The following is a 25,689-nucleotide window of genomic DNA, read 5'->3' as shown; positions in this document are numbered from 1 at the left end:
CCACCATTACCTGACATAAATACTAAATTGATTAATTAATTAAACAGATTTTTTTTACAGGAAATAGCAGTTACCAAAGGGCATTTCCTAAATTTCTTGGATGTCTTCTAATGGAGTCAAGAAAAGAATCATTAATTGAAACAATGCACAATTGGCATTGTGCTATATTTACTTAAGTAATTTCAAAAAAAATATATAACATAAGCATTATTTCCTTTTACAAATGAAGAAAACTGAGTTTTAAAATAGCATATATCATTTCCCAGTTAATAATGATGATGAAGCATGATTTCAATGTCTATGTTTTCTATGCTGTACCACACAATAATGTGTATATCTGAAATGATTGATCCAAAATCTAAATATACTTGGGTATTTTGTGTGAATGGTGAGGCATGATTAAGTTCCTAAGAGCCTGCTTGCAATGATCCTAATACAAGAACAAAGCAGATTAAACATCATATTTTCTCAGGTTTTATAAGGTGTTATAGTTGGCTCTTCATAATCCTGGCTCTTAGATTCAACCATGAATCAGCAAGATTTGAGAAACAATTGCATCTGTACTGAAAATGTACAGACTTTATCCTTTGTTGTTATTTCTTAAGCAATACGTATAACAACTTTTTACATAGCATTTATATTATATTAGTCATTGTAAGTAATTTGGAGATGATTTAAAGTATATGGAGGATGTTAGGGTAAATGGGAATACTATGCCATTTACTATGAAGGATTCACAGCCACAGATTTTGTAAGGCATGGGAGTTCTGGGAATCAATTCCTCACAGATAGCATTTGACAACTGTGTTTACTGACCTGTTGACTCAATAACTATTGTCTCTTAAGAAGCCCAAATTATATGAAATCATGATTCAATAAAAAGAGGCTCAGTAGTTATTTTGCATACTGTCAAAGGATAGTTGTAGAGACAAGTTAAACCAGCAAGGATGACTTTATTAAAAATTATTACAATTGGGGAAAATATAATTCCCTGAAAAAAGCTAGTGAAAAATACTGGAGAACATCAGGAGGGAGTTACTGAATGTTACTAAGGCTACTGTGCTTATTAATTAACTGTCCCTCTGGAAGTTCTGTTCCTGTCCCTGCACTGAAAGTGGAGAAATAGGAACTATTTCCTTTGATGATCACATCCCAAAGACATGACCACCAGGTCTTTAAAAAAGACTTTTTAAGTCAAAAAACTGTGATGGGGGTGGGAGAAATTTATATCAAAAGAAAACAACAAGTAGTTACAATGAAAAGGTTTCTCAAGTAAAATGTACTAGAAAAGGGAAAAATAGATGGGTCCTTAGAACAAGGAAGAATCTTGACTAAAGTTTACTCAAGGTGAATGAATGATTCACATTAATGATTTATGTTAAGGTAAATCTTGAGGAACACTTTATATATAATAGTGCAGTCCCCTTTGTTCTTCTCTTTTTCTTCTTTTTTCTCATTATTTTAAAATAATTTTAGGTTTACCTCTCCAAAATTTATTCAATTTGAATGGAATAAATAGTGGTTTCCATTGTCCTTCACTCAATCTCTGTTATTTTACAAAACCAGATCAAAATTAAAGAAGCTAAGAAAGTAAATTAATACAATATAATTAAGTACTTCATAAAACATTTGAATTTTCCCCAGTTTTCCTGCTAACATCATTGGAGGAGGGGGAGAGTGCCATTTAGTTTTCATATGTTTTTCCGTCTCTACTCCAAAGCATTTGTCTTTTTTTTTTTTGACAGACATATTGAAGATATTTTTTTTTTTTTTGGTAAGTGGTTTCTTTATTAGGTTTTCCTGTTTTGTTTATGGAAAGCACTGTTATCACCTGGACGGGGGAGAGCCTAACCTCCAAAGTGTACTGCTGTATAAACATTCAGAATCAAATTGGTAGGAAAATTGGTCTTCTTCAAAGTCAGCTTTGAAGGAAGATAGAAGAAAGTTTTGTTTCAAAAATTCTATTTTCTGGAGGCTCTGGGGTAAGGAAAACTTTTAAAATAGAAGAGGTGGCAAATAGAGTAAAAGGCAGGAAATTCATTTATGTGCACGCATGTTTAGTTAGCTTGTGCTAGACAGGCCACACGCTGGGGCAGGGAGCAATCTCCACTCCCACCTTCCTTGCCTGTCAGGACAAGGGGACAACCCTTCAGCCTTCAAGTTCAAGATAAGGAAGTGGCCCTCAATTTTAGAGGGGCCATTAATTTCCATCTGTGTCAATTTACCATGATTAAAGAGAGATTATGCAGTTTGGGCCAGGATGCCACTGAAATTATGATGTTTTCTTCTCAGTTCATTATATCAGGGTGTATGTGATACCAATATATATTATTACTAGTTTTGACACACTGATCACTTGAGGGAGATGGTGTCTGCCAGGTTTCTTCACTTTAATTACTATTCTTCCCTTTATACAAATCAATATCATCTGAGAAAATATTTTGAGACTATGAAAATATCCTTTACCTCATCATGTTTGTCATCATGATTATCATTTTATTTTTATTTACTTTTTATTGTTTCATTTATTGTTCTTGCCTGCAATCATTACAGCTGTGGCATTAAAGGTGATTGTCTATTTCCATTGTTCCTTCTATATCAAATTAAAATGCCACTGTAAGGAAGAGTAAGCTCTTCATCTCAAGTTCATCTGTGTTGTTTTAGTCATGTATTTATAGTAGATGTGTTCTGACATGTTTATTTATTTATTTATTTATTATTAGTTGCTCAAGACAATACAATGATCTTGACATATCATATATTTGATTCAAATAGGGTATGAATTCTCATTTTTCCACATGTACAGATTGCAGGATCACATTGGTTATATATCCATGTGTATACATACAGCAATCCTAGTGTCAGTTGCATTCTGCTGCCCTCCCTATCTCCCCCTCCCTCCTATCCTATCCCTGTTGTCTACCCATTCTACTGTGACACTTATCTCTCTCTCTCTCTCTTTTTTTTTTCCCTTCCCTTCCTCTCACACCATCCTATGTGTATTCTGTGAACCCATAAGGGTCTCCTTCAGTCTTCCGTGCAATTCCCCTTCTCCCTCCTTTTCCCTCCCTCCTCTTTTCCTTGTTTTGTGGTAATCTTCTTCTCATGTTCTTCCTTCCTACTCCGTTTTGAGTCACCTCCCTTATATCAGAGAAGACATTCAACATTTGTTTTTTAGGGATTGGCTAACTTCGATTAGCATAATTTGCTCTAGTGCCATCCATTTCCCTGCAAATGCCATGATTTTGTTATTTTTTAATGCTGAGTAATATTCCATTGTGTATAAATGTATACTCATGGATACTTTTGTAATATGGGTTAAAATCCTATGCCATCATTATTTAGTTTGTTACTCACCATGCAAATATTTTAATTAAAGCCTTAGGAGATTAGAGAATAATAAAGGAAAATTTCTAATCCTGTATTCACTGCATATTAAGTGGATGACTTTATAATTCCAGCATAGAGCTCTGCATTATAGTGGAAAAGAGGTTGCCTTATTTCTTATGTTATAATCAGGTTTAGGCATTCTAGGGCTGGTCAGTGGTTGTTTTTTTTTTTTTGTGTGTGTGTTTGTTTGTTTGTTTTTTTCATTTTTAACAAGGGGCTTCTGCTTGTGGACTCATAAGACCTTTTTGAACTTCCCCAACTCACCTCTGCAGAATGGGGGAAAACACCCCCTGTGTGTATATCAGATTGCTTCAAGGCCTATTTCTCTCAAAGACTCTAGTCAGAATTAGTGATGTGGTTGTTTCTATCAGTGAAGAAGGTTAGGAAAATTATTCTACCTGAGCAATGAAACCTTATCACATGTTAAGCTAAAATGCTACTATAATGGAGGAGATATAAAAACTGACATTAGAGGATAACAATTGTCTTCTTCAATTAACAAAAAACACAGTAATAAGTTTCCTCTTTGGGGTGCTTCTCTATCAAATCAAGATTGTTTGGATAGAGTGGCTTAATATTTACATTGAGGGAGATGTCAATGAAGCATTCATCCCAGAATCTCTGAAATTTCAGAGAGAAATAAAATATTCCCATTCAGAAAAGCTTCAATTTTGTATAGATAGTAATCCCAGTAAATTAAATCCTCCAACTCTATGACTAATAGACTCTATCATACATTATGGTAAGAACTGTTTTTTTTTTTTATTTTTCAGTGCTTTTCCAGATATTAAAAGAAAAACTGTACAAGACACTAACTAGAAGTTTAATAAATATTTGCTGAAGAAATGATCAAACAATATCAATTTGATATATCTATACCAGAGGTTAATTCAATATACATTCTATCAAATAATTAAATATATAATGAATGATACACATATACAGAGATTAAAGTGAGAGTAACATATAAGGTATGACTACTCTTGCATAGTAAAATATATGTAACAAAGTCATTATTTATTAATTACTTGCATGTATCAGTCCTAAAAAAAAGCCTATGAAGTTGAAATTGTAGTATCACAGTCTTTTACATCAGGAAATGAAGATACAAATTTTAACTACCTTTTCATGTCAAAGCATTTTAACAGAAAAAAAGGATAGGTTACTGTTAAAGCAGACTATAAAGTCCTTCTTTATCCATAGTTTTGCTTTCTGTGATTTAAGTTACTCATGGTCAGTTAGTCTGAAAATACTACATCAAAAGTTCCAAAACTTAACAATTTGTAAATTTTAAATTGTATGTCTTCCTGAGTAGCGTGATGAAAACGTGTGATGTCTTGATTTTTCCCACCCAAGACATGAATCACCACTTTGCCCAGTGTATCCACACGGTACAGGCTATTTGCCTGTCAAGCACTTAGTAGCTTTTTCCAGTATCAGATCAAATATCAGAGTATCACAGTGCTTTCGTTTCAGTAATCCTTAGTTATTTAATAATGGCTCTAAAGTGCAAGAGTAGTGATACTGGCAATTTCACTATATAATACTTGAGTAAATATTCTATTCTAATAACTGATAGTGTTGTTAATTTATTACTGTGCTTAATTTATAAATTAAGCTTTATTGTAAATATGTATGTACAGAAATAAATATAGTAAATACCGGATTTAGTACTATTTTCAGTTCCAGGCATTCACTAGGGGTCTTAAAACATAGCCCTGTCACATGCAGGGGTGAACCACTTACTTCAATAGTGACAATAGCTGTAACATCATACATATTCTTGGAAAGTAACTTTGACACTCCTTGCATTAAGAATCATGGTCTAGTTTTAATCTCCTTCAATCTGCGTGGATTTGCCTACGACAGAAGGATGTCTATGTGACTTTCAAGACAAGGTCATAAAAGACTTTCTGATATCTGCCTCTTTCCAAGAAAACTTATAGTAGAGTACTGATCCATAGCACAAGCCATCCCAAGACCACTGTGCTGTGAAAACCTTCCAAAAGGCAAATGCAGAGAGACCACAAAGACAGGTCAGATAATATGAGATGAGGTGATGCATTCTTACTCCAGCCACTGTCTAATTGCAACTGCATGAGAGATTTCAAGTCAGAACATCCCATAGGAGTCCTTCCCAAATTTCTTACTCACAGAAACAAAGATGTAATAAAACAAAGATGTAAAAAAACACCTTTTTTTAGTCACTAAGTTTTATGGTGATAGATTGCAACTTTTAATGGAAGCTTTCACTTATTACCTATATGGTAAAACTGAAGCTTTTTGCCCATCTCAACACTCCCTGATCTCCCACCTTGCTTACTTATAATTCTAACACAAATCTAACATACCATGTATTTTAAATATACTATTATATTTATCTACAGTAACATTTAAACTCCTTTTCTTGTAAGAAATGATACTTGGCCATTCTGTTTATTACTATAGCCTGGATATTTGGAAGTGTATCTGGCACTAGATAAGGATGTATATAATAGATTTGAATGTACTGAGAAAGGCAGGAGACAGAGACAGGGGAGACTATATAGCTGTACATAGATAGATGAACAATAATGATGACACTAAAGAATAATTTTTATAGAGATAAAAACACACTCATGTGACTGACCAAGTTTGACTTGCCTTCTCTGTGCCAATCCAAAATCAGTCATATATATAGAAGTTTAATTTTAGTTTATTTTTTTTAAAACCCAGAGATTTTATGGAAATTCTTGACAGCCTAAAATATGCTTTGCATGAGAAAGACAATAGAAATAAAATAAGAAACCAGTTCATGTGGCTAAAAAACAAGGTTAACAAATGGAAATCAATTTGCATCCTTACTCTCAAAATAATGTGGTTTTTATCTTTTTTTATTTATTCCCAAAATCACATATAGTCATGGCTTTTTAGTGGAGATGGACACTCTCCAAGGTTCTAGCATGCTGCAGTACATCTCTTTGTCCACGAAGGTGAAAGTCTTTTTTTTTTTTTCTTTCTTTCTTTCTCTTGTGGTGCTGAGGACTGGAACCAGGACCTCAGGCATGCTAGGTAAGCAATGCACCACTGAACCACATCCCGGGCTTTAGGTGGAAGTCTTTAAATTGATCACAGTGCATCTGTATTTTTACCTTTTGAGGTTTGTCAAACAATTTTTCTTCTCTTTTATCAAATACATTATCTATTTTTAAATGGTTGGCCAACAATTTTACCTTTTTATCGTCAGGAAATGTTTAATATTTTTTCCTTTGGAAATGTTACATAATACTCAGAATTAATTATTGTATAAAATAATTTCCAAAATAAAAATCTGTTTAAAAGAATTTTTAACATAAATTTTTAATTTTGTCCTATAATATCTTCACTTTCTTCCCCCTTGCCTTATTAAATACAAATGTTGAAGAGATTCTGGAAGAGAAATGGAAATATACATAAGTGAAATTAAGTTCATAAAGACTATCCTTTTTATTTTCTACACCTAACCTGAGAAATAAATGGATTTAGTAGTAATTAGTTTCAGGCTAATAATGTCATATGAATATACATTAAATTCATATTTGGTCATAAATGGTGTCATCCAGCTTTCCATAATTTTAAAGATATATAGCTCCATAGGCTCAATATCTAATTTGCTTTTTTTAAAACTGCATTTTGTCTGTTTCTTTTTATCTCAGATGATATTCCTGCCAAAACAATACAATCTATTTCTATATAAATATACTCTGTTTCTTGGATTCTCATAGATTGACTCTGTAGGTAATACAGACCAATCACTAATTGCCTTGCTTGGGATTCAAAGGCACTTGAGAAATTATTTCAGTGTTAAGCCATTGATGTTAGCTAAATATAGAAGTCTTTATTGCTAGTCTATATTTGGATAAGTTCAACAATTTTGTAGGTCATTTGTCCAATCTTTTTATATTTCTTCTTTATTTTTTTAAAAAAAATATTCAATAAAGGAATCCAGCTTTTTATTCAGGTAGATATAACTGAGTTAGTGGTATATAGAGTATTACTCTATAAATAAAAATACTTTGTGTAAAAATATTTGCTGTGTAAATAGTCCTAAACTTCTTATCTGTGAAGTGGAAATAAGAAAAATGCACATTTCCACCCTACTTTTATCATTCTAATATAAAAATAGCAAAATTTCTCTAAGACCACTTACTATATATAGTACAAAGGGTCAAATATGCTACCCCAAAATCAGGATTAACTTTGAAACATAAAAAAAGCTAGTCAAAAAAGGGACAGTATCTATTTATGGAAAAATCTATTTCATATACATGCTAAACACTGACAGCATTTTTTCTACTCAAGATCTTGAATTCCTGTAGGATTTATGGATCTTCATTTAGAAATAGCTAACGTGTTTTATGATGAGTTTTCTCTTCAAAAAATATACAATCACAGAGTTTGTCCTCTAAGTTTTGAGAAACATTTACACATAAGCTGCTACATTATTAAAATCTCATATTAGTTTTGGTAATCTGGTTGCAAGAAAATTAGTGTTAAATTAAGGATGAATTCATAAAAAATGTTTGGGGATTATTCATTGCATTTTCCCCTCAGGAATTTTTTCTTTCTTTTTAAGATATCTAATGAAGTGGTGCTGTATCAATTATCTTCTCATATGTTACCAATAATAAGAAGAAATTTATTCCCTGAAAATTATTCATTAAATATTTCAATGTCTATATTAGCTTCTTATTGCTGCTGTAATGAATTACCACCAACCACTTGGGGGCCTAAAGTAACACAAAAATTGAAGTGTTGGCAGGGCTGCACTCCTCCCTGTGATCCACTTTCTTGCCTTTTCCAGTTGTTGCCATTTTTTCAGTTCCTACCCACTCTCCGTCTCCTAACTAGTGTGGGGACAGAACCTTTCCAAAGCCCAGTGGAGTTTTCCTCACAGAACTTGCATCACTCTGACACTCACTTTTCTGCTCCATCTTCCATACTTCAGAGCCATTGTTATTACTTTAGACACAAAGGAAAAATCAAGAATGAATTCCATAGTTTAATGTCAGCTGATCAGTAATGTAATGCCATCTGCTCCCTTAACTTACTTTGCATGTAGTGTAATGTAATTTCAAGTTTCCAGAGATCACCATGTGCACATATTTGGGAGATCATTAGCTTGTTGCAATTGCATATTTTAAGCAAAATGGCTACACTGAAGGTTATGCTTATAGGAAATAGGTTGCTGTTAAATGAAATCATATTTCAAACATTTTAAGTAAAAATTAGAATAAAATTTATATTTTTATAAATTCTCCTAAAGTCTCATATTACTGAGAACAGTTTTTTTTTTTTTGCATATGTACAGTGGAGCTACCACATGGCCTACAGTATATTACATAAGAAAACTTCAATTGGATTTTAACATATATAATTTCACTTATGAGATACATGTTCAATTTATTTGTTAAAACATACAAAATAACTAAAATGCTCCAGATAATTTGAAAACAGCATAGGAATTGAGGAAAATTGCTGTAATCAAGCAATTAATTTTGCATGTTTCTATACAGTTTAATTTTCAGTGGACACTATCAGCAAAGTTTAATGCTGCATTACTATCCAAATACTTTTCTCTATACAATATTTTCCCCAAGCCAGCAATCAATCTATTCTTTCAAATTAATGTTACTTCCAACAAGAGCCCAAATCAAACTATGGCTTTGTTCCAGGAATCTTATTTCCTGTTTCTATGTACTGTGTTGAAATATATTTAGAGCTATGGCAAGCTAATAGCAGCAAATCTGCTTATTCAGAAAGAAAATAATGGATGCCATGTAAATACAAACACTTATGGGAAAGTGTTATGTGAATACAATTTCTGTTTTGATCTTCAAGGTGAAATATTAATGGCAATGCTTCTCTAATAATGTTGCTCATTGAAAAAGCAATTAGAATAAAATTCTAACTCTCTGTGAAGTGTGTATAGTCATTTGAGGGTCATATTAGTGATGTCTGAGTTCCCAGTGTACTAATTTCATGCTGCTATTTATACAGTAGGGAAGATTAAAGGCAAGATTTGTTCTTTTGATTATACTTTACATGTATCACAGGAATCATGATTACTGATTTCAGAGATTCTATTGACTAAATGTCCTTCCTACCTTTTGGATATGTTCATGACTTAATATTCATCTCCTTAGATTTATTATCTTTATGACAAAATAAGTAAACTAGGCCAGATATTATATTTAAATATATAGAAAAGGTCAAGTGATCATAATATTTTGAATTTTACAATATATTCTCCAAAAAAGAATTAATTTTCTGCTTACTACAAGCTTATTGAAGATATAAGCACTTTGTCAAACCAAATATTCAAATAAATGTGCAAAAATTAAAAAAAAAAAAATTAGAAGTATTTGTACTCACAAAATAATAATAAAAAGGAGAAATGACAAATATTTTAAGTTCAAAAAATAACAGGACTTTGGACCAAAACCTTCTACTTCCATGAATCTATCTTGAAGAAATAACATACTATTTGCAGAAATATATATATTTGCATGCAAGTCCACTGCACCATCATTGAAATATTTAAATCCAAGTTACCAGGGAGTTTCTACATGACCAGTGTATAACCATTCTTCTTGTCTCAATTCTGGCCCTCTTACATTTAATACTACAGAAAGGAAGTAAATAATTACAAGTGTGTGTGTGTGTGTGTGCGCGTGTGTGTGTGTGTGTGTGAGAGAGAGAGAGAGAGAGAGAGAGAGAGAATTTTTGAGCTAGTGATTTTTAGTTTTCCAGTGTATTTAGTATTAAGTTAAATTATATAAATGTTTACAAAACTCTACAAGAGCAGACTCAACTGATTCCCTTCAAAGCTATTACTCTTCTATCAATTATTATTTTTTTTTAATTTTGAAATAATTCTTAATTCAACCTCTTTGCACTTTTTTTTCCTTCTTTCATTTTCTTTATCCCCTCCTCCTTCTTCTTCCCCAGTAATTTTGCTTACTGGATTTTCTCATTTTATTTGTTTGAACTTGAATACCACTTTCCTACAAGTGCTTTCCCTAACAATCCATTCAAAAGTAACTAGTTAACCTCCAGCACCCTGTGTCAAGTAAATATGGTTATTTATTTGTAGCACTCATCCAATCCAAAGTTTTATTCCTATTTTTTTTTGTTTGTTTAGTATCTACTCATTCACCAGAATATGAGTATTATAATGAAGCAAAATATACATGGGTTGATATCAGAGTCTTCAATGCCTATAGGATGTCAGGATCCTGGTATTGTAATAATTATTTTAAAAAGTAATATAAATTATGACTTAAAATCATGGATTCCTAAAGCAATATGAAAACATCACATACATTAGTAGGAATTTAGGAAGTTCAGGGTGTGTTATCAAGAAAATAAAAATCTAATTCAGCAGACACTACAACCAAAAAATTTTATTGAACACCTATAATATGACTGGCAAATAAATGTGCAAAAATTTTAAAAAACTTAAAATTAGAAATATTTTTACTCACAAAATAATAATAAAAATGAGAAATGGCAAATATTTTAAATTCAAAAATAACAGGACTTTGGACCAAAAACCCTCTACAATATGAGGTAATTATATTTAATTCAAAGTTTAAAAAATATTCATAAAGTCTGATTTGAAGAGCTTAATCCAAAGAAGTCTATTTCAAGAAATTTTTAAGAAGGTTTCACTACTCTAAGCAAACAGTTTAAGTATCTACAAGGAACAGTTTTCTGTGAAAGAGAAATACAAGATCTTCCCTATGTGAGAAAATGAGTCTGATATAATTTCTGTAGATAATATTCTAGAACAGTGATCACCTTGTAGGTCTGTGGGTAATGTTATATAGCATTATTATGGCATTACAGTGGAATACTCTGGATTTTCAACACCTAAACTCAAATGAACCTAAAAATCTTGCAGTCATTATGAGGAAGAAATTGATTCTTAAATGTCAATTCAGAGTGTTAAAAATGGGTATGTAATCCACTCCATTATACAAATTAATTGATCATTATCATTTAGTGAGAAAGAATTTAACTATTTGTGGAAAACACCCTTAAATTGTATTCAATAATAAATTAGCTTAACATAGAATATAATTTAATGATGCTGTTCATCTGTTTCTGATGTCTCTTTAAAATCTATGGATATAAACTGAATTTTCAGATTAAAATGCTATAATGAAAAAATACCATTTCAAAAATTTAAAGTTTATCCTAATTCTATATAAAATACCTACTAAGAAAGATTACTTTTTTTTCTAAGATGTCAAAACAAATCAAAGTAACTTTGATAAAATTACAACTTTGGGGACAACATGAGTTGTATATATTGAAGTAGTTTCACATTTGATAAAAGAAAGAGGGTTGCTACATTTAGAACTCTTGGTCTGAATGACCCAGGAAAAAAAATGTCAAAACAATTATAAATGCAAACTAAGCAATAATTATGAAAAAAAGTACAAAGCACACTGAACATTTGTGATAAGTGTATCAATTATCTGTAAAAGGAATTTTCTTATTGAGGGCAAAATATGCACAGAACCCATGCATTTCTTTAAAGGCACTTTGAATCTTTGGTATCAATGTCTTATATATTTGCGGGACAGCAAGCAAGCTTTCAAAATGTACTTGTTTATATGCTATGAATACAAGTTAAAAGAAATTCCAACATGATTGAAACAACAGATACATTACAATAGTCAGTGTGATACAGAAGACAATAGACAAAACCTGTGGTTTGGAAAAACTCTCCAGTCTTGAGAAAAATGGTCTACCAAGAAATACAGGGTGTCATTTTGGGTGAGACACTCAACATGGTAAGTCCTTGCTGTATAAATATTAAATAGAAAATATCCATGATACTCCTGGTTCCAAAATTCAATCTTGTCAATAAAGTTCAAAAGGAAAAAGTCTTGGAGGAACCTCACATTTTTTAAAAAGTCATTTATGATATAAATGAATTGTATAACTTAAAGGTTTCCTCAATGCTATGGAAATGCTTTGTATCATCTTGTCATACAATGAGGTCTAGAGTTTAATGACCAGAAGATCCAAATTAAACCATTTATTGTCTTTTTACTTCAATCTTGAAAACAAGTTCTCAAATTTTAGGACATGTTTGATTTCCCTTTTTCTAGAACACTGCTAACTTCTTTAACACTGTATTTCTACAGACAGAAATTCTTTAAATTGACTACATCAAAAGTTTCTCCTCATATTTAATATGACAGGAGAAACCTTGCCAACATGAATACTTTGCAAATTCTTGGACCTCTTTAACAATATTTCACATTGGTTAGCTCTACATGTAGCTTAATTTTTGGAAATACATGCGAGAAATTTGCTAATATTCTCTGTATCCTATCACATCATATTTTCCTTATCTATCTTGAAAAAGTCCCATGAGCATGAAATAAGAAAATACTTGTGAAAAAAATCAAAATAAAAAAAAAACTGGTAAATGCAATGTAAGTGACACACATTGCAAAACTGGGAATTTTCTCCAAAAAACATTCCACAGTTACTCTCTATTACCAAAGCACCTGCATACTGTGACAATGACATCCCAAATATGTGTTACTCCCAGCAATACGAGTCTTATAATTGGCTTCCAACAATGTGTGATGATTAATGACCATTTTGGTTCTGGAAATCAATTCACACTGAATTTTTTGCCACATCGTTTAAAATTGGTACCCAATAGAGAAAATGCTTTCTTGCATATTATTCTATCTGAATTTCATAAAACTTTTATGGTTTGTAAGCTAATACTGATAAAACTGTTAAAATACCTATTATATTATTGTTGGTAGAATCCTTAATTTAATTTTGCTATAAAAATATATTACCAAAATAAGATGAGACAAAATAGTTAATGATTTACTCAGACAATATTATTAAACAAAGTTGAAAATGCAATTTTATAATCCCCCAGATCTATATTGTTCACCACTTAGTTCACTTTCACTTTAAATATATATATATATATATATATATATATATATATATATATATATATAAAATATTTAAATAATACAAATAATGTAGTAATAATTTTAGTTGGGGTTTATTATTTTAAGTGTTTACATAAAATACTCATAGTAATATATGTGTGTGCTTTTTAAATATATGTAAAGTCTAAACACCTTAAGGAAATATTTTTATGTGTATTTGCTACTGTATTTCATTGGGATATTTAATTTGACTTTAATAAAATTTGTGGTAGATTTAATTTAGTGAAATAGTTAATGTACTTGACTATGTTTAAATGTATTGAAACAATGTATAATAGAATCATTGCTATGTTAACTTTGGAAAAAAAAGGCCAATAATCATTTAAAACAAACTAGTAAACATAAAAACCTGGTAAAAAGTATTATTACAGAGAGTTAGTGAAAAATCCTGAATTATAACCTCTTTATTACATCATATAAATAAATTATTCTTATTCATAATCTCATCTATTTTCAAACAAGGGCACTTTCATAGCTGTTTCACAGTTTAAAATGTATTATGCTCCTAAATTAGTGTTCTTGTTCTATCTAAATTCTGTTAATTTTTTTTTGTCCACTTATGATGCAGTGACACAAACTGGAATAGTTTTTCATGGTGTCTTGATATAGTTTTATTTTTTTAAAGGCAATTTTCCCTTGTTTCTTAATGCTATGGAAAAAGCATTTGATCAAACTATTAATGGTTGTCTCCGTTTCAAGCCAAAATTATGATTTAAAATATTAAACTTCATAATTTTATGTTTACAGTTTTCACTTATAATACAATGTTTTTAAAAATAAATTATGTGTATTTAATGTGAACAACATGATGTTATGGGATACATAGAGGGAGTAAAATGGTTATTATAATGAAGCAAATCAACATGTCCATCATCTCACATGATGTTTTGAGCAATTTTTCTGTGGTAAGCTAAAATCTCCTTAGCAGGAATTCTAAATACAGTTTTATTAGCTATAATCCTCATGCTGTTCATTAGATCTCTAGACTTGTTCATCCTACATATCAGCTTCCTTATGACCTTTGACCTAAAAATTCCCATTTCCTCCTTCCCCTTATAAGCACTGTTTATTTATTTTTATCTCTAAAGGAAGGATCCCACCAATTTCAGAGGCAGCACATCCTGGGAAAAGAAAAAAAAATAAAAAAAGAGACAAGAAAGAAAATCTTGGGAGAAAATCAGATCTGTGAAGCAAATATAGAATTCCCTGTTTTCTTTTAATGATAAATACATACAGTTTCTACTAGCCTTCCAAGTAATAAAGCCAAATACCCATTTGGAAATACAACTCCAAATTAAAGGACAGAAGCCTGAACTGGTTTACTTAATTTACTGAGCCCTGGGGTGAGCTGCAATGTAGCAGTTGTCTTTATAAACATTCTCATTTATATACCTTTAAAAATCTTATATAGTATTGTTTTAAAAACATTTTTTATTAAATTACCTATGTAGGAGGGATTAATTGTAAGATCCTGGGGGCAGGGGGATTTGCCAATGGAATTGACTAGTTCTCTGTGGTCTCTTATCCTGAACTGTATCTGTGAAGTTTGAATGTCTGCTATAATCCAACCCTCAACACCTAGTCTACTGCCACTGTTGTTCAAGACTCAATAGCTCTACATAGTCCAGTCTCTTGGCCTTTGCTGTTCTCTGTTTTTTGAGTATATCAAGTATGCCCATTTGCACCAGCTGGTATCTATCCTTGTAATATCCTCTCCTACCTCCCATAGGTTTCTATTTAATTATTCTTTTGAGATGCTTTCTTGGATTATCCAATTGAAAAGGGCACCATTTCTCCTTCTTCATTTAACTTTCTGTTTTATTTTGATAGCATTTCACCACTGAAATATTATATATTTATTTAAATTTTGTTTGTCTCATGCGAATGTTGCCTCCATGTTTACATATTTTGCATGTATGGTATCACCAAATACAAGAGTACTCTTGTACTTGGTATCACCAAGTACAAGAGTACTCTAGGTGTTTTGTTCCATAAATATCACTGAATATTTGTCTGTTAATCAGAGTGAAGTCATTAAAGGATTGAAGGAACATTATAATCAACTTGCCTTTCTCTTTTCTCCTCCTAAGAAATTAGATCCTCATGTGTTCTTCAAATTTCTCATTAACCTGATCTCATAGAAAAACGCTTATTAAATTTTGTTCTCAAATATCCAGCATTGAAAATAATGTTATATTTATATTTAATTAACTCTCAGAAAGGGGAATTATAAGAATTATCATAAAAGTATAAAACGTCTGTATTGGCTACATAAATTAAAACATTATTATTAATCTTTCTAGAGGGTTCATTGTTTTCTGCCATCTCAGTTACAATTTACCTTAGTTGTGATTGAACGTTTAAGAGAACATAAATGTATAAGGATATACTTTTCTTTTGTTAAACTGAATACGGGGGAGATGATCTGTGTTCATTGTGAGGTCAACTTAATTACTTCCATCCTTCATATGAATGTTTAAACTTTTCAACTTTTAATAATGTTGGCAAATCTTTGGTAGAGTAACAATCTAATGTGGTGACTTCTAATTTAAAGAATAACAAATGCACCTCAGATTTTACATTTCTTCTACATTGCCTACAATACATAAACAGAGGAGGAATAAAATTGACGATTGCCTTTCTAGGGAACATTAAATCTTGTATAGTGTAGTTAAGAAGGAATTCAAACATGTGGACTCATTTTAAAACTTGTATTTTTGAAGTAGAGAAGAAATTCCAAATGTGAATCACTCAAAGTAGAATTTATTTGTTTAGTTTTTTGTTTCCTTTAAAGAAAGCAATCTCATTTGGAAATAAAAAGAGAAAGAAATGTCAGGAGTTTGCTGAGTCTATTTCCTTGTGGGACTATTTCATTTAAAGGGACAAATCCTTTTAGAAGCTTTTCTGATAACTTGACAAAATTCTGAAATAACTTCATTTTTACCACAAAACTATATTTCAAACTCATGTCAAATTCTTATCTACATAGACCCATTCAACATAATTTCTATTCTTATAATACATTGAAATCACTGAATTTCAGATAATTGTCAGGATGTTATTAAATTCCTGTATTCTAAAATCATCTGAAAGCTCTATATTGCTTATGTTTCTTTGATAATATTTTACCAGCAACCATCTTCGAGGTTAAGTTTATATATGTATGAAGTCCCTTCTCTAATATCACATGTAAGACATTATAGAGCGCCTATGTTGTGGCTGAAATACGGGGTGGAGGTATAGCTCAGAGGCAAGAGTCCACGCATAAGGACCTGGGTTTGATCCCTAGCACCTCCCACCGAAAGCAAGAGAGAAAGAAAAAGGAGGGGGGGGGAGGAAGGGAAGGAAAGAAAGAAAGAAAGAAAGAGCCCAAAATGACAAACTTGATGTGTTTAAAAAGAAATCCTGTCATATATGTGAACATATAGATAGGAACAGAAATGGAGAGAACATGATATTTAATCTTTAGTTTCTCATAATAAAACACAAATTTCTCCAGTTAGTATTTCCTTTCTCAGCTACTCCCTGCTCCCAGAAAGTCAATATCAGATCCAGAATGTCTCATTCTCTTACCTGTATAATGCTATTTGTTTTTCCTAGAATCACTTAAGATCTTATGTAAAACAATGTTTGAATTTTTGGAGTAGTTAAGTTCATATAATTAAATAAACACTCAGTGATATCTTTTTTTATAATAAAAGGATACAAATTTATAGTTTACTTAACTATATTTTGCTTTAGCTTAGTTATATATATTATAAATACACAATTATTCATAATAAAAAATTATAGCTCTTGGATATATGTGTTGAACATTTTAATTTTTTTGTATTCTACAAAATGTTACCAAATCAGAGCTTTATAATCACATAATGCAGTGGTATGAAAGGGGAATTCTGTGTCCACTCTTAGAAACCTTTCCTCCTGGCACTCATTTCTTGCTGGTACTCTTGGCTCTGCATGACTGCTACCTGCAAACCCTCATTACAGAATACTCACTGCTCATTCCACATGTTTTTCTCTAGAGTCCATAAAGTAATCACCACAACATGCTGAACAATGACAACCCCCTTTGTTGTCTGGGTGGAAAACCAGAGCTCATGGAGTGAATGATGGAAAGAGAAGTTCCCACTCCCTTATTTATTTTCCCTTAACATTTTGATTATCACCAAAATGAAGTTGCTGAAAATGCCTTCATGTTTTACACAGTGCCAGAAATGGGGACAACTTTCTCTTTACATCACTAATTTATATGGGGTCTGTGCTAAGACTTAAGATTGTTGTAAGAACCCGAAATTAAGATACACTAAGGAAGGATATTTTTTGGTATTTCCTTAATGAATTAAATAAATATTTCTTGATCACCTGCAATGTAACTTGTACTATTTAAGATTACTATAATAATCAGAGAATTCCTGTGATTTGATCAAAAAAAAAACAAAAAAAGAAAGAGGCACAACAGGACTCTGATGTTTGAAATGTTGTGATAGACACAAGGTAGGATTCTTTGAGAAAAACAGCTTGCTTAGGGGAAGGAGACAAATAAGTTCACATATGAGGGTTATTTTGAAATGACAGAAAGTCATATATATGGGCCTTAAGTAAATGTATATATTTGTGATTCACTGCAGTACTTGGAAAAGTTACTAACATTTATATTTTCTGCACACCAGTTATAATTTTAATTCTTTATCCCTTTATTTATATTTTCACCAAAATCCTATGTATATTCAATATATATGTTTAAATATATATATATATATATGTATATATATAGTGTATATATATATATATATATATATATATATATATATATATATACACTATATATATAAAGAGAGGGAATATATGTTATGTAAATGTAATTACGTATATATGTATATATATGTAATTGCTATCTCAATTTTTCCATTATAATAATTATGGCATTTCCTAAAATCTGCACAGATAATAAGTGTTGGTCTGGGATTTCAACTTAAAAATCTATCTCCAGATCCCATAGGCTTTCCTTGACCTACACATAATTGTCTTTTAGGCAGAACACATGGGTTTTAGAATTACATTCTTCACAGTTATCTTTTCCTGGAATAAAATATTGGAGCAGATTTCTATTTTTTTAAGTTTTGGACTTTTTTCTTTTGTTGAATATTTCTTTAAACTAACAAAAATTATATGGTATAAAATATCCAAATTGAAAATATCCAAATAACTTTCTATGTAAGTTTTAGATATTTTGTTTGGATTTTAAAGGCTTTTATAGGAAAGAACATCAAATTGTTTACATTAGTTTCTAAATTCTAATGAAATATCTCCCTAACTATTGAGCTTATTTTCACTGCATTGAGAATTCATGCAAATCTCAGCACTCAAGTCACAGATATGTATGATAGTTGAGGAAAGATCTATTCAGTAGATCATGGTTGGTTCTTTGAAAAATACTCAGAAGTAAGAAAATTATTAAAACTACTAAGCTATCAGCTATAGTTTCTAACTAGTGAGAGGTTCTTCCAGGTCTTTTTATGGTGACCCTTCTGTATCTCTAGATGGGACACTATAGTAACTGTAGTAGGAAGACTATTAAGTAAATTACAATGTTAGATCCAAATTAGGCATATGGTCCAAGGATGAGTTTCTGCTATAAGCTTGTCAATTGATGAAATTTCTTTGGAATTTGAAGTCCAGAATATGAGAGTTTAGTTTCAGAATACCTGATTTCTTGATGAAGAAACATAAATTGTGAAAAAGTTGGTGGCTACTATTCAACATGCATTCTTGGAGAGAGATCAGTTCACATCAACAGTCCTTCTTCTGTTTTTGTTTCCTATTAGGAAATACTGAATTATTAAAATTACGTTGGGGCTAAAGATGTGGCTCAAGTGGTAGCGCCCTCGCCTAGCGTTGGTGGGGCACTGGGTTCGATTCTCAGCACCACATAAATGTGAAATAAAGATATTGTGTCCACCTAAAAACTAAAGAAATAAATATTTTTTTAAAAAAAATTACGTTGTTATTCCATGTGTAGGAAATACCTAAACTTATATTCGTACTCTAATAGGCAAGGGCAAAACTTCAGTGCTATAGCTCCTAGAGAAAGCATGTTCTTTCAAATACTAGAAAGAGTCTTAGGAGCTAGAGTCTCAGGAGCTGTTAACATCAAAGACAGAAGAGATGTATTTTTTTTACGGTAGTCAGGATTCACCACTGAGATATTAAAAAACTAACACTATTAGAATCTGATATTTAAAGAGATTGATAGAAAACATAAAATGTTGACCCTTATCTGAAAATATCTGAGATTATTACATAAGGAGAGATGACCCATGTCCCCCAATAGTCAAATCCACTGGTAGCTGTAATTGATTTCATAAGTGCATATAAATCAAAGTTCGTGAATGGCAGGAAATTTTTAAAAATGTCAAATTACCAATGCTATATTTTTTAAAAAGAAATACTACTAAAAAGGCAATATCAAAAGTTGCAACTAAAATTTAAAAAAAAACAAGTTTCGATGGAAATGTGTGTCTTCTAATTCACGTCTGTGCTTACATAGATTCATATATATATAGCTTTGAGCAATGAATTACAACAGTGTTTCAAAAGTAGTTGAAGGACCTGTCAATTAACAAAGGGATTCTGTTAAGATGCAGCTGGAAGGTAATTATAAATAGTCCTGGTACTCAGTGAAAATAAAAGCTGATCATAAAATGACAATTTTCTTGTCATAATGAGAAACTCAATGTAATTATTTGAAGACCTGCTTGATTAGATTGAGAAAAGTGATGATGACTGATAATAAATTTCTTATTTCCATGACAGGACAATTTGTAGTAAGAACACTCTCATCTCCAAATGAGACAGTACAGAGGTTTGGATGACCTTTAGACAACAAGTTTGGCCAAGTTCCCAAACTCTATCTGAATCTGGTGAGGGATTAGTGATAGTCTAGTATCCATGCTTAGTGTACCACAGGAATAACCATGATAGGCAAAGAAAGCCTCCCCAAAGAAAAGATGACCACACACATTCTCATTTTGCACTCAGGGTTGGATTTTTAATTTGGTCTTAAACATATGAATTAAAAAGGAAGTATGTCACATATAAATCATGAGCCATTTCCCCTTGGATAAAACTAACTGCTGAAGTAATTGCTGTGATCTAAAGAAGGGATTTCATTTCTTTGTCACCTAAGTAATTCTGAAGATTTTTCTTAATGCAAGAAGATTACTAAAGAACACAATTTGCCCTGCAATGAACACTTTAAAGGAGGAGTAAAGATACCACAACAGGGAAAATAAGAAAATAGGCCTAAATTATAGATTTATATACAGATTACTAATGGGATGCCAGGGAGATCAATATTCATATGCACTATTACTGATTCTAGTGTGAAAACCACTGTTTATGACGTAACAATGTGAGGAATATAACCAGATATTTCAACTAAACACTTTAAAAAATCATTTTTTAACTATCATTTGTGAAAATAATTTGTAAAAAAATATTTGCTAAGACTTCAAAAATTTCATCAGAGAAAAAAATAAAATAAAGTGGGAAAAAAGGGCACTCAATAAGACAAAACCACACTATTGCATCTATATCTGTACTGTCACAGATTGGTATAATTGTGATTTTGATAGCACATTGCACATTAGGTATTTAGATCAGAAATTCAAAGTCCAGCATTAGTTTGCAAGTAACAGAGAGACAGTTAATTTATCAGAGAAATAAAACAGTAGTGGTTGTAGTTAGTTCAGTCTCTCGATGCCACTGAAATGAGGTTGGAGATGAAGGCCAGGGTCTTGGGGAAGAAAAATATTGAAGGGGTGTACTGAATATAGTAGTGTAGGAAAAGGCCTGTGGTGAGGGAGCTACAGTGTAAGTCATAGGGACCTGGTTGTCATGAATATTCAGGGCAAAGCTCATCCCAAAAGGATAGGACCCTTCAGAATGCGACTATGCTCATGAAATCCATGAAAACAAATTTGGAATAGTTGATGACAAGTAAGGATCCACACTTGCTTGGCTTCCTTTTCAAATCATACACCATGTGATGAAAACCAATCACAGGTCCTGGTTTGAAAGTAGTCATACTGACTGATATTGGTTTGGGGTTTAATGTGGTACTCATATCAGTGAGTGATGAAATGGAACCTATTTTATTAGCAATAATGGCTATATAGTGCTGAAAGTATTTCATTATCTATCAATACATACCAAAATGCCATGTCCTGAAATTCTTCAATAATATTGATGAGACTGTGAATGATAAAATAAATGCTCAATTAAGGAACAATTATATACACTTCTCTTTTTTAGTTTCTTTATGAATTGTACCAACAAATAAAAATAAACTTTCTGGGTTCAGTGACATGCCTGGAATCTCAGTGACCCAGAAAGCTGAGACAAATTGAAAGCAGATTGAAAGTTCAAGGTCAACATCAGCAACTTAATAAGACCTTTTCTCAAAATAATAAATTAAAAGGGCTAAGTATATAGGTTGGTGGTAAAACACTCTGGGTTTAATTTCCAGCACCAAAAAATTAAAATTTAAAAAAAAGTAAATTATTTTCCAACATCAACCTGACTTCAAGTTCATGAGAACAGATTATTTCATTATTATTCCATTATTCATATGTTATATAATCAGAAAGTTATAATTTTGCAAACATCTTCAAGAATGTAAAAAGATATATTATTGATAATGTGAGCAATCATAAGTTTAAAATCTAACATTAAAATAATATAAAAAGGAAATAAATAAAACATTTAAGACTACAAATGAGCCAGTAAATAAATGGGATAAGCAAAACTACAGATAACTACATAAAATGTGGAACTACATAAAAGATAACTACATAAAATGTGAAAGTCAAGACTAAAAATTAAAATACATCCAATATAAATTTTGAGAAAGGGAGTAATTTTAATAGGAAGGAAATTTGAAAAAAGACTCATAAGCAATAAAATGTTATTGACTCTTTAAAGAGAAGAAAACTGTCACTGTGCAATGTGGCTTAACCTAGAAGTAATTGTGTTAAGTGAAATATGCCATGCACAGAAAGACAAATACACATGAGCTCCCTCACAGGTGAAATCTAAAAAATTCAAACTTATAAAAGTAGTGAGTAGAATAATGATTACTGGACTCTCTGGTGGAGGAGATATATAGTTGTTGATCAAAGGATACAAACTAGTAATCAATAACAGGAAAATCTGAAAAACCATAAATTAAACAATACAGACCTGAACTACAATTGAGTTAATAAGATATGAAAAAGGGAAATAAAAAACTATATCTTGAGACCAAAATGGCAATTCAATATACCACAACTTATATATGTAAGAAAAGTAATTCTAAGAGATAAGTTTAGAGTGATAAATGCCGAAGTGAAAAATTTTTAAGTCTGAAACAAACATAACTTTGTATCTCAAGAAATAAAAAAAAAAGAGAGCACTGAGTCCAAACTTGGCAGAATGAATATATATATATATATATATATATATATATATATATATATATATATATATATAAAATATAGCAGAAATATATGATCTAACAACTAGAAAAACATTAGAAAACATCAACAAAATTAAGAGCTGGCTTTTTGGAAAGATAAAATAGATAAACCACTAGATAGAGAAACAAAAAAATAATGGCGAAGAAAGAGACCCAAATAAATAGAATTGTTAATTGGAAAGAATAATTTGTTGACAAACAATAGCATATACATGAAAATGATTATAAGAGACTACTGTGAAAAATTTGGCAATATCCAAAAAAGTGGATAATTTCAGAAAAATGGATAAATCTCTGGAAACAGACAAAACATATCAAGACTGTATCATAAAGAGAAAATCTCAACAGATCAAAAATGAGCAAAGATAGAGATTGGGTAAAAACCCTCCCAATAAAAAATCCTCATATGTGAATTCCATGGAACACTGAAGAATTAATACTAATCATTCTTAAAGTCTTCAAAAAACTTAAAGGGGAGGAAACACTTCTAACTCATTTATCAAGTCAGCACTGCCCTCATAACAAAGTCAAAATAGCATACTACAAGAATAGTGTTTCCATTAGGAGCAATCTAAAATGCAAATTATAAAATAATCACATATGTAATAGCATCAAAAACAATAAAATACTAATAAATAAATTTGACAAAGGAGGTAATTTTCCAAATCATTACACTGAAAACTATTTAAAAAATGATGAAAGGTATTGAAAACAAAAATAAATGAAGAGATATCTTGTGTTCATGGATTAAAGAAATTAATTATCCAAAGCAATCTACAGATTCCACAGATTTAATTGAATCTCTATTGAAACTTCTAAAGGTAATTTTCAAAGAAGCGGGAAAAAAAAAATTCTAAAATACACACAGACTTATAAAAGACCTGAAACACCAAAGCAATTTTGGGCAACAAGAACAAAGTGCAAGAACATAATACTTCTTTGTTAATTATTACAAAGATATATAAAAAATGTACTATCAAAAAAAGTGTAGAGGGCCACAAAATAAATCCACCTTTTAAGTCAACTGATTTTCAACAGGATGACAAAAACATACCACAAGAATAGGATAGACTCATCAATATATAGGAATGGGAAAACTTGATAGTCACATGCAGAAGAATGAAATTAGAACCCTGTTTTACACTATATGCACTGTATGAATTAAAATGGATTTAAAAATTAAATAAAAGACCTCAAACTGTAAAAATTCAAAAAAAAAAACATAGGGAAATTTTTGACATTGTGTTGGATCATGAACATTGGGAAAGATTGTCAAAACATAAACAACAAAGGCAAAAATAAAATGAGATTGCTTCTCAAACTAAATGACTTTTTCACATTAAAGAAAATAATCCTAAAAGACAATCCACCAAGTTGAATAAAATATGTGCACACCATACATCAGATAAGGAGTTAATAGCCAAGATGTGTAAGGGACTCACACAACTCAGTACCAAAAAATCAAATAACCAAATTTTTAAAAAGGCAAAGGACCTGAATAGAAATTTTTCCAAAGAAGAAGTACAGATGACCAATAGGTGTTTGAAAAGACATTCAACATAATTAATCATCAGAGAGCTACATATTAAAACTATTATATCATCCCAAAATTGTTAACATGGAAAATATAAAGAAAGTCAAAATGTAAGTATTTTTGAGGATGTGAATGAAAGGGACATAGTATATACTCTTTTGTGGAACATAAATTTGTGGTATATCTTTTAAAAATTAAAAATTACCATAACATTTAGTAAATTCATTTTGGGTATATATTAAAATGGAATGAAATCAATATATTGAAAAGTATATTTGTACTCATACACTCATTATAGCATTACTCATCATAGCAAAGATATGAAAATAATCTCCGTCCCCATTGATGGATGAGTTAATTTGAAAATGTTACAAAACTTAATATATATAAGGCCATTAATTACATTAACATTCATACATATAGTAAGTTATATTGTATATTTGTGTGTATATATGTACATTTTTGTATGCACTATACATACATATTTATAAATATATACACGTACATACACATCTGTGCACATCTATACATATATGTATATATATGGCAATGTGTGTGTGTGTGTGTATATATATATATAGTGTACACACACACATATATATGTATATATGCACAAAATAAAAGGTATTTCTGCCTTATAAATGAAATGCATGAACTGGAGAACATTATTCTAAGCAAAATAAGTTGGACACATAAAGATGTACGGTTAGATCTTACTTATATATAGACCCTATGAAGTTTGAATGCTTAACCAGAAGTGTTGAATAGGGACAGGGGGTTGACAAAAAGAAATGTCAAAAGGTACAAATTTCATAACTTAGGAAAACTAAGTTATGGAGATTTAATGTGCAGCATTAGTTAACAACTCTGAAGGGTATACTTGAAATTTACTAAAACAGTAGATATTTAGTGTTAGCACCATAAACTTTAAAAAAGTAAGTATATGAGATAATGGAATTGTTAACTGTTAATTGGCTTGATGACAGTAACCATTTCAAAATGTATATGAATATTATAGTATGTATATATGTATATATATATATAGTACAATTTGATGACAAAATACATATATATATATCATAATTATATCAATAAAGCTAGAAATACAAAATATTTTAAGGCTTAGAAAATAATTGTTATTGTTAGAAAATCATTAAGGATACAAACTGATTTAGTAATATTTCAGATTTTATATAAAAAGAATTAAAAGCCATTATCATTACCAAATT

This window comes from Marmota marmota, unplaced genomic scaffold (assembly GCF_001458135.2).
Source record: "Marmota marmota marmota unplaced genomic scaffold, marMar, whole genome shotgun sequence".
Lineage (NCBI taxonomy): Eukaryota > Metazoa > Chordata > Mammalia > Rodentia > Sciuridae > Marmota > Marmota marmota.
This window is presented reverse-complemented; position numbering follows the sequence as displayed.